The sequence below is a fragment of the Hemitrygon akajei genome, chromosome 3 (assembly GCF_048418815.1).
Source record: "Hemitrygon akajei chromosome 3, sHemAka1.3, whole genome shotgun sequence".
In the NCBI taxonomy this organism is placed as follows: domain Eukaryota; kingdom Metazoa; phylum Chordata; class Chondrichthyes; order Myliobatiformes; family Dasyatidae; genus Hemitrygon; species Hemitrygon akajei.
Genome location: NC_133126.1, coordinates 78,868,422 through 78,878,332, shown reverse-complemented (window position 1 = coordinate 78,878,332; position 9,911 = coordinate 78,868,422).

Here is a 9,911-nt window from a genome sequence, read left to right as displayed (position 1 = left end):
GTATAGTTGACACTTGTGCTTGTGCTGAACAAGAGGCAGAAAAAAACATGGACCTCTCTAATATCTCAGGAGCCAACTTTCTGCAAAAGCAGTTGCCACTGGTGAAATGCACACTGACTCCTTTGTTAGCACAGAATTTGGCCAATTGAAAAGAAGGGTGTCTGAATAACAAGATTTTGAAGGTGAGTCCACAAGATACTAGCAAAATTAGGCTATTTAGCCTGGTAAGTCTGCTCTGCCACTTTATCAGGGCTGATTTTTTCTTCAGCTTCCCCCCCCCCCCACCCTTGTACTGCCGGCTTTCCATAACCCTGAACCTACTTACCAATCCAGAACCTATTAAGTTCTGCCTTGAATGATTTGGCCTGCACAGTCTCCGGTGGCAACGAGTTCCACAGATTCACTGCCCTCTGGCTGAAGAAATTCCAACCAATCTCAGTTTCAGAAGGAAGTCCCTTTAATTTGAAACTGTATACTTCGATCGTAGACTCTCCTATTCATGGAAACATGCCACGTCCACTCCATTGCAGCCTTGCAGTATTCAATGGATGTTAATTATATCTCCTCATATCCTTCCCCAGGCCGAAACATTTAATGTCCTTTGGCCTGTACTCAACTGGGTTCAGAAGGATATGGGGAGATATAGTTAAAGCCCACTGAATACTGAAAGGCTGCAATGGAATGGACGTGGCATGTTTCCATACATTTAGAGAATAGCCTATGCCTTTATTTTTCCTACCAAAGAGCATAACTCTACACTTCACAATGCTATATTCTGGTAAACTAGGCAAGTTTATAACTCCTCCAGAGTTGTCATATGTTTCTTAATGGCCTTCCTCACTGGTTCTCTTCTTGCACAGTCACTCAGTTTTTGAGGACGGCCTGCTCTAGGCAGATTTACAGCTGTGCTATATTCTTTCCATTTCTTGATGATTGACTTAACTGTATTCCAAGGGATATTCAGTGGCTTGGAAATTTTCTTGTATCCATCTCTTAACTTGTGCTTTTCAATAACCTTTTCACGGAGTTGCCTGGAGTGTTCCTTTGTCTTCATGCCAGGATATTGACTCACCAGCAGTTGGACCTTCCAGATGCAAGTGCATTTTTACTACAATCAATTGAAACACCTTGACTGCACACAGGTCTCATAAACAGATCTCCTTTTAACTAATTAAGTGACTTTAAAACCAATCGGTGAACCTGTAATGGATATTGATAATTGATGCTGCTTTTCTACAGCAATGCTTCAAGTAAATGTGCCCAATGGTTGGGAGGGTTTTTACCTGTGACTAACTGGGCTGAATCCACTGTTTTTTATAAGATTTTCCACTCAAAGGCATTGGTGTTTCTATACCAGGCCATAATGCAGCCAGACAGCAGACTTTCCATTACAGATCTATAGAAGTTTGCCCAAGTTTTTGATGGCATGCCAAACCTCCGTAGACTCCCAAGGAAGCAGAGACACAGTCATACTTTCTTCGCAATAATATTTATACAATGGGTTCAGAACAGGTCCTCTGAGATATTGACACCCAGGAATTCCAAGTTACTGACCCGCTCCACCTCTGATCCTCCGTTAATTACTGGCTCATGGACCTCTGGTTTCCCTCTCCTGAAGTCTACAATCATTTCCTTAGTCTTACTGAGATTGAGTGAGAGATTGTTGTTATTGCACCACTCACCCAAGTCTTCAATCTCCCTCCTGTATGCTGATTCATCACCCCATTTGATGCAGCCCACAGCAGTGGTATTGTCAGCAAACCTGTATATGGTGTTGGAGCTGTACTTAGCCACACAGTCATAGGTGTAAAGTGAATAGGGCAAGGGGCTAAGTACACATCCCTGTGGTGCTCCTGTGATGATGGAGATTGTGGAAGAGATAGTTTTGCCAATCTGACTTGACTGGGGCTACAAGTGAGGAAATTCAGTATCCGATTGCATAAGGGGGCATTGAGGGCCAGGTCCTAGGGTTTATTGATTAGTTTTGAGGGGATGATGGTGTTAAATGCTGAGCTGTAATAAACAAAGAGCATCCTGATGTATGAATCTTTGATGTCCAGATGTTCCAGGGTTGTGTACAGAGCCAACAAGAGAGCATCTGCTGTAGACCTGTAGCTTCGGTAGGTGAATTGGAGTGGATCCAATTTGCCATTCAGACAGGAGATGATATGCTTCAACACCAGCCTCTCAAAACACTTCATCACTGTGGATGCAAGTGCCACTGGGAGATAGTCATTGAGACAGGTTACCACACTCCTCTTGGGCACTGGTACAATTGAAAAAGTTGGTAACTGACCATTTGGGATGCCAAAGAGCTGTGTGTATACTCATTCAGTGTGCAACGATGTAAGTGTAGGTGATGACTGAGAACACGTGGGTAGTGTGAAAGACACCACTCAGAACGCCAGAGCAGTGCGCGCATACTCATTCAGGAAACCATTGTTTGTTAACTATGTGTTTGTTTGTGTGTGTGGAAAAACCTTCGAGTCAAAGCTTAAGAAGGACGATAGTACAGGAATATTTAACATTCTTTGTAAAAAGGAGACAGCAACATCTTGGGCTTAATTGTGAAAAGGGGAGAACTCACAGAGTATATGCCCCATAAACTTGAGACGGTTAAACATGGAATGGACAAAGCCAGGTGGGTTAAGAGCCTGGAGGAACGTTGGCAGTGGTAGAAAAGCCAATCCAAGAAGGAAGGGAGATAAAGCAGTAGTCATTCTATGTCATGTATATTTCCAAGACAGAACAAAGTGCCAAGAATCACAAATAGCAGAACTACAGAAGGAAGGAGAAAAAATGTGTGTTTGTTGTGAAGATTTTCATATCCACAACTTCTCCCATTTCTCCAGAGACCTCATCACGGTCACAACAAGCTGCATCTGTACCCACAGTACAAACTACATAACTCCCTTAACTTCACGTGACAAACAAAACAAGAAGTTGAACAGAGAGGTGATGATTAATTTCATAAAGTTCCTCTGAATGAAGTTCTTCTAAAGTGCAAGTTATTTCATCTAAAGTGCAAGAGTTTGTGATGAGTTGAAATGTTGGGAGCAACTACAAAAATCTTGATCCAGGGTCTCAATCCAATATTTATTCATTTGGAGAGAGAGTGCAGAGCAGGCGGTTTCGCCCCTTCGAGCCACGCTCCCAAAGCAAACCCCGATTCAACCCGAGCCTAATTACAGGACAATTTACAATGCCAACTAATCTACCCACTGGTACATCTGTGGGAGGAAACCAGAGCACTTGGTGAAAGCCCACGCATTCCATAGGGACTCCTTACAGATGATGTTGGAATTGAATGTTGAACTCCGAAGCCCCAAGTTTTAATAGCATCGGGCTAACCACTATGCTACCGTGTGACCCACTACTTGTGAAAGAAGAAAGAGAGAACAGGGAGCAACATCAGAGATGGGAAATGCAGGAGCTTATTACAAAGGGTATAGGAGAATACATTGGAAAGAATAATAGGGTTAAGTAAAGACAGCATAGGTTGATGGAAGGAAAATCATGTTTAACTAATCTGGACTTCTCCGAAGATGTGACCAGTAGAAATTTGTGATGTATGTGTCTTTTCAAAAGGTATTTGCTACCAACCGGTAGACAGGGTTGGTTACCAAAGTTAGAGTACAGTGAAGTGTGCAATATAACTGATGTAAAATGGACAGAGACTTTAGATCGGGAACAAACAGATCAGTCTTCAGTGATCAGACTGAGACCAGTGCAGCACTACAGGAACTAGGTATTTCACAGCTTTCCAAAATCGAATCCACAAGCTGTCTGAGGGGACCAAATATCATACTTTCATCTTTGCTGATGACAGTAAACCAACTGGGATAAGTGTACAGAAGGATACAGAGAAAATTCAAGGAAATATGGGAAATCTGAGTATGTGAGAACATGGCATGTGAAAAAATGCCAGGTTATCTGCTTTGGTGCATGTTACTGAAAAGCAAATTAATTGTTAAAGAGAGAAACTGGATAGTATTGACGAATGAAGTGTAATTGTACACAAGTTGTCTAAGGCTAACATGCAGATGAAACGAGATGCATATGTTGGGTTTATGACAAAAGGATTTGAATGCAGGAGTAGGGAAGTTTTATTGCAATTGTGAAGGGTTTTGGTGAGATCACAGCTGGAATAACGTGGACAGTTTTTTCTCCTTAACTGAGAAAGGGTGTACTTGCTTCTGAGTACGTCAATACTGGGGACAATCACTAAACTGGTTCCAAAGATAATGGGTTTGCCTTAAGAGGAGAGATTGAGTTGATCAGAGAATCGGAATCAGAATCAGGTTTACTATCACCGGCATTTGACGTGAAATTTGTTAAATTAGCAGCAGCAGTTCAATACAATACATAATCTAGCAGAGAAAAAAACCCAAATAAAATAATAATAATAATAAATAAGTAAATCAACTACATATATTAAATAGATTTTAAAATGTGCAAAAACAGAAATACTGCATATTAAAAAAAAGTGAGGCAGTGTCAATATCCATTTAGGAATTGGATGGCAGAGGGGAAGAAGCTGTTCCTGAATTGCTGAGTGTGTGCCTTCAGGCTTCTGTATCTCCTACCTGATGGTAACAGTGAGAAAAGGGCATGCCCTGGGTGCTGGAGGTCTTCAATAACAGATGCTACCTTTTTGAGACACCGCTCCCTAAAGATGTCCTGGGTATTTTGTAGGTTAGTACCCAAGATGGAGCTGACTAGATTTACAACCTTCTGCAGCTTCTTTCGGTCCTGTGTAGTAGCCCCTCCATACCAGACAATGATGCAGCCTGTCAGAATGCTCTCCACAATACAACTATAGAAGTTTTTCATTTTAAAATCTTTTTATTAATTATTATTGAAGATCAACAAAAAAGATACATTAAGTCAATATGTCATTATGTACAATAAAGAATTAAATTAGCAAAGTATGAAACCCCTTCCTTCAAAAATAGCTCCTATTATGGATTTCCCACCACCCTGCACTACAAAAAAACTACAGCTGCTTCATTCTGCGAGCTGCTGAAATTATGCTCCCCCTGTATAGTGGCTTAAAGGCAATTCCCCTCAACAAGTGCCTGACTAGACAGCGGACATGATCAGGCATTGGATGGTACCAAACAAGTTCTTTCTAACGCAACCCTACTAGTGAACCTGCTCCAAAAAAAGGAGATCTTATGAACAGTCCCATTTATGAGAATTCCATGAATATCTTTAGCTTCACTAAGTGCAATAGCCAAGGGTTCCAGCACCAAATTAAATAACAAAGGACTTAACAGACATCCTTGTCTCGTACCCTGTGAAAGCCAAAGAAATGGAGATCTGCAATTATTAGTAATAACAGTAGCAAAAGGGATTTTATATATCATTCTGATGCACATTAAAATTAATACCAGTCAAATTTCTTTAAAACATTAAATAAGTATTTCCATTCAACTCTGAGTTTTTGAGTGTATTTGTTGACATGCCAAATCGCTTCAAACTCCTAATAAGGTATAGCTGCTGTCTTGCCTTCTTGATAACTACATCAATATGCTGGGACCAGGTTATATCCTCAGGGATCTTGACACCCAGGAACTTGAAGCTGCTCACTCTCTCCAGTTCTGATCCCTCTATGAGGATTGGTATGTGTTCCTTCGTCTTACCCTTCCTGAAGTCCACAATCAGCTCTTTGGTCTTACTGACGTTGAGTGCCAGGTTGTTGGCATATCTCACTCCTGTACAGGCATATCTCAGGCCTGTATTCTCTAAGTTTCAGATGAATAAGAGGAATTTACAAAATTCTTAAAGGCATGACAGGCTAGATGCAGGGAAGATGATTCCACTGACTGAGGTGTTCAGCACCACAGAACTGTTTCACAAAGAGTCAGCTTTGGACTGTGATAGGGAGATATTTCTTCACTTAGGTGAATCTTTGGAAGTCTCTAACCCTTAACAAATGCAGATCACTGAGGATAATGGAGAGTAGCAGGAAACCCAAAAGCTAGCATCAGGAAATTTATTTTTCCAAGTAGCAGAATTAATATCAAGATACATACCGGTATGCAGTGGATTCTGGTTAAGCGGACGATCAGCTAATCAAGGCAGCCTCCTATTTGGAACAACTCATCAAGAACAATAGCTAATCAAGAAAATAGCTGGGATTCCTCCATTTATTTTGGACATTATGCTGCTTAATTGGGACAGGAAATTGCTGCCAAACAGTTTCTAATTAACATCAGTTGCGTGCATGTCTTGTGGTTGTTAGACACTAGACTCTGCTTAGAGAAAACAGTTTTTAAATTGCATCAGCTGTATGTGTGTTTGTCTTCAAAAAACAGTGATTTTTGTTACTGATAGTTGGAAAGAAATAAGTAGTAAGGCAATTCAGAACTGTTTTGCTCACTGCAGTTTCAAGCATTCCACTTGGAGATGCCAGAAATGGCCAGGAGTGAAAATGAAATGATTTCACTATTTTAGCAAGTTAGGAACTATGAAGAATTTGAAGGAATCAAAAATTGTCTTGAATGTTACAATGAAAATGAAGATTTGGAGGATGTGGTAGCTTCTAACTAGTGTCAGTTGTGTGCATTTGTGTGGCCATTGGACCACATGATGTTTAGAGCAAACCATTTTAAATAGAGTCAGTTGCATATCCTTGTGTTGTTATTTGTTTTGACTGAGTGACTGAAGAGATTGTGGAGGTAGTAGTTATGCACATCATTCACACTGAGGTGGGGTTTCACTTTAAGAGGTCAGTCTGATGCTGTAACGTGATTATGTAAGGATTCTTAGCATGCTTTTTTGTTTAGATTTTGAAGTTCAAGAAAATACATTACGGGTTTCATTAAACATAAAATGCCTCACTTTTTTTAATTTGCAAAAACCTACATTAGTGAACCTGATGCTCTTGACGATTCCAGAGGTAGTGACCATGTTGGCCTACACTGTTGCTTTCAGACTGCTGTAGTTTTGGGAGGAAAATGCCGATGTTTGGTTTGTACAAGCTGAGGCCCAATTTGCTCTGCAAGAAATCACTGCTGATGACACCAAATTCTACCATGTGGTAGGGTTGCTGAGCAATTCCACGGCTACAAGAGTGGTGCGACTGCTTCAAAACCCGTCTAAACATGGTAAGTACTGATCACTGAAGTCAAATCTGAACATGTATCTCCTCTCCGTACACTTTTTGAGCGCTTAAGCCAATGTGGGTTGGTTATAAATGCCAGCTTGGATTGTCAACCATTGACTTTCTCGGCCATCACATCTCTGCAGAAAGTATGAAACCCCTTCCTTCAAAAGTAGCTCCTATTATGGATTTCCCACCACCCTGCACTACAAAAAACTACAGCTGTTTTTAAGTATGGTAAATTTTACTACTGCTTCATTCTGCGAGCTGCTGAAATTATGCTCCCCCTGTATAGTGGCTTAAAGGCAATTCCCCTCAACAAGTGCCTGACTAGACAGCGGACATGATCAGACATTGGATGGTACCAAACAAGCTCTTTCTAATGCGACCCTACCAGTGAACCTGCTCCCCAATGCACCCATAACCATTACTAATACACCTCAGATTACGCTGTGGGTGCTGTGCATGAACAGTTGGTCGGAGACGTGTGGCAGCCGCTCACCTTCTTCAGCCGGCAGCTCTCTCCCCCTGAAAGGAAGGACAGCACGTTTGAACGTGAGCTTCTCGGTTTCTACCTGGATGTCCACCATTTTCGTTTTCTTCTTGAGGGTTGCATTTCACAGTGTTCATTGACCACAAACTCCTTGTGCACGCGATGGCCAAAATACCAGACCAGACCCTTAGTCTGCACAGTAGAAATGCCAACCGGCCTACATATCAAGAGTTCACAACTGATAGACAACATAACAGGGGGTAAATAATGCTGTGGCTGATTGCCTCTCATGGCCAACTATTGAGGCCGTACACATATGGTTGACAATGCTGACATGACAACTGACTAAGTTACTGACCCAGAGGTCCTGGCTTACCAAACAGCCGTCATGGCCTGTAGCTGGCTGACATTAAGTTTGGGGAGGCTGTGGTTTCTCTCCTGTGTGATGTCTCAACCGGTTGCCCTCCCCCCATTGTGTCATTGGCACCTTATGAAGTCCCTGAGCAATGGTTTGACCAAGTCAATGTGGATCTTGTTGGTCATCTTCTCCCTTCCCGCAGTTTCACACACCTCCTTACCATGGTGGACCTTACCATCAGGTGGCCAGTGGTCATCCCTCCAGCATCGACGGCGGCCACTCAGGCATTCATGAGTGCCTTGGTTGCTTGGTTTGGCACCCCATCTGATATCTCCTCTGACCTTGGTGTTAGGCTACATTGCACAACAGTGTATCACCCACAGTGTTTCACCGCTCCTTCAAGGCTGCTTTGAGGGCTCCCCTGACCGATGAGTGTTGGCACGATCATCTCTTGTGGGTCCTCCTGGGGCTCAGATCTGCTCCAAAAGATGACCTGCAGTCATCCGTGACTGAGCTGATATATGGACAGCCTTTGTGAATGTTGGGTGATTTCATTCCTGATGCCACAGCCGCCTAGTCAACCTCTCAACAGCGTTCCACCCTCCTCAGTAAATTCAATTCCTTTTCACCTGTTCCTACCTCCCATCATGCATACGGCACCCTTGGGTTCACGTTGACTGTTTTTTCCTGTCCGGCATGACACACACCAGCACCCACTTAAGCGCCCTTTCAACGGCTCAATTCCACATTTTAGAACAGGGAGAAAAGACTTTTATCACAGATAAGAGGGATAAACCTGACCATATTTCAGTCGATCACTTTAAATTGATCCACCAAGATTTGGCGTATCAGCTGCCATGCCCCTGGCATCACAACATGACCATGAGCGTGTCAATACACTTCTGGACAAACCAGAGGCACTTGTGGTTCCTCCATCCATGGAACACAGAACCCAAGCCAGGCAGCTTGTCCGAGCTCCAGATGGATTCACAGTGCTGGTTTTGGTGAATTCAGTGGTGGGGGGGGTGCCTGTTAGGGTAACATAATTGGGAAAAATGTACATAATTCACACCCACCAACACTGAGTTGGGGTTTCACTTTAAGAGGCTGGTCTGACGTGATTATATAAAGATTTTTAATGTGTTTTTGTGTTTAGGCTTTGGAGTTCAATAAAATGTGTTACAGGTTTCATTAAACATAAAATGTCTCACTTTGTTTTATTTCTGAAAAGCTACAGACCCATTGTTTCCATTTGTTCCTGCCCTACTGAACTTACGTATATCTACAAACCTTGACTCATTTTATCCCCCCGGTTCAGTCCCTTCCTACCTACATCCACGATACTTCACAGGCTCTGAATCTTTTCAATTACTTCAAATTCCCTGGCCCTGATTGTCTCATTTTCACTATGTATATCCAGTCCCTGTATACCTCCATCCCCCATCAGGAGGGCCTTAAAACTCTTTGCTTCTTTCTAGACAACAGACCCAACCTGTTCCCCTCCACCACCACAAACATTCACACTTCGTACAAAGAAACACAAAAGAATCAACATTGTATACAAGATGGACAAGCAACCAATGTACAAATTACAAAAAAACTGTGCAAATACAGAGTGAAAAATTGAATTAACACTTCACCTGCAAATCTGTTGGGATTGTTTACTGTGTATGGTGCTCCTGATGTGGTCTTTTCTACAATGTTGAGACCCAGCGTGGATTGGGGTACCACTTTGTCAAGCACCTCACTCCATCTGTAACAAGCACTGTCAAATCATTTTAATTCTAAACCCTTTTCCCATTCTAACATATCAGTTCATGGCCTCCTCTACTGCAATGACATGGCCACTCTTGGGTTGGAAGAACAATACCTCACACTTTGGGGACTGAGCTCCCAGTACCTAAAATTAATGCTGTGAGGGCCGACTCACTGATCACGCAGATATCCCAACT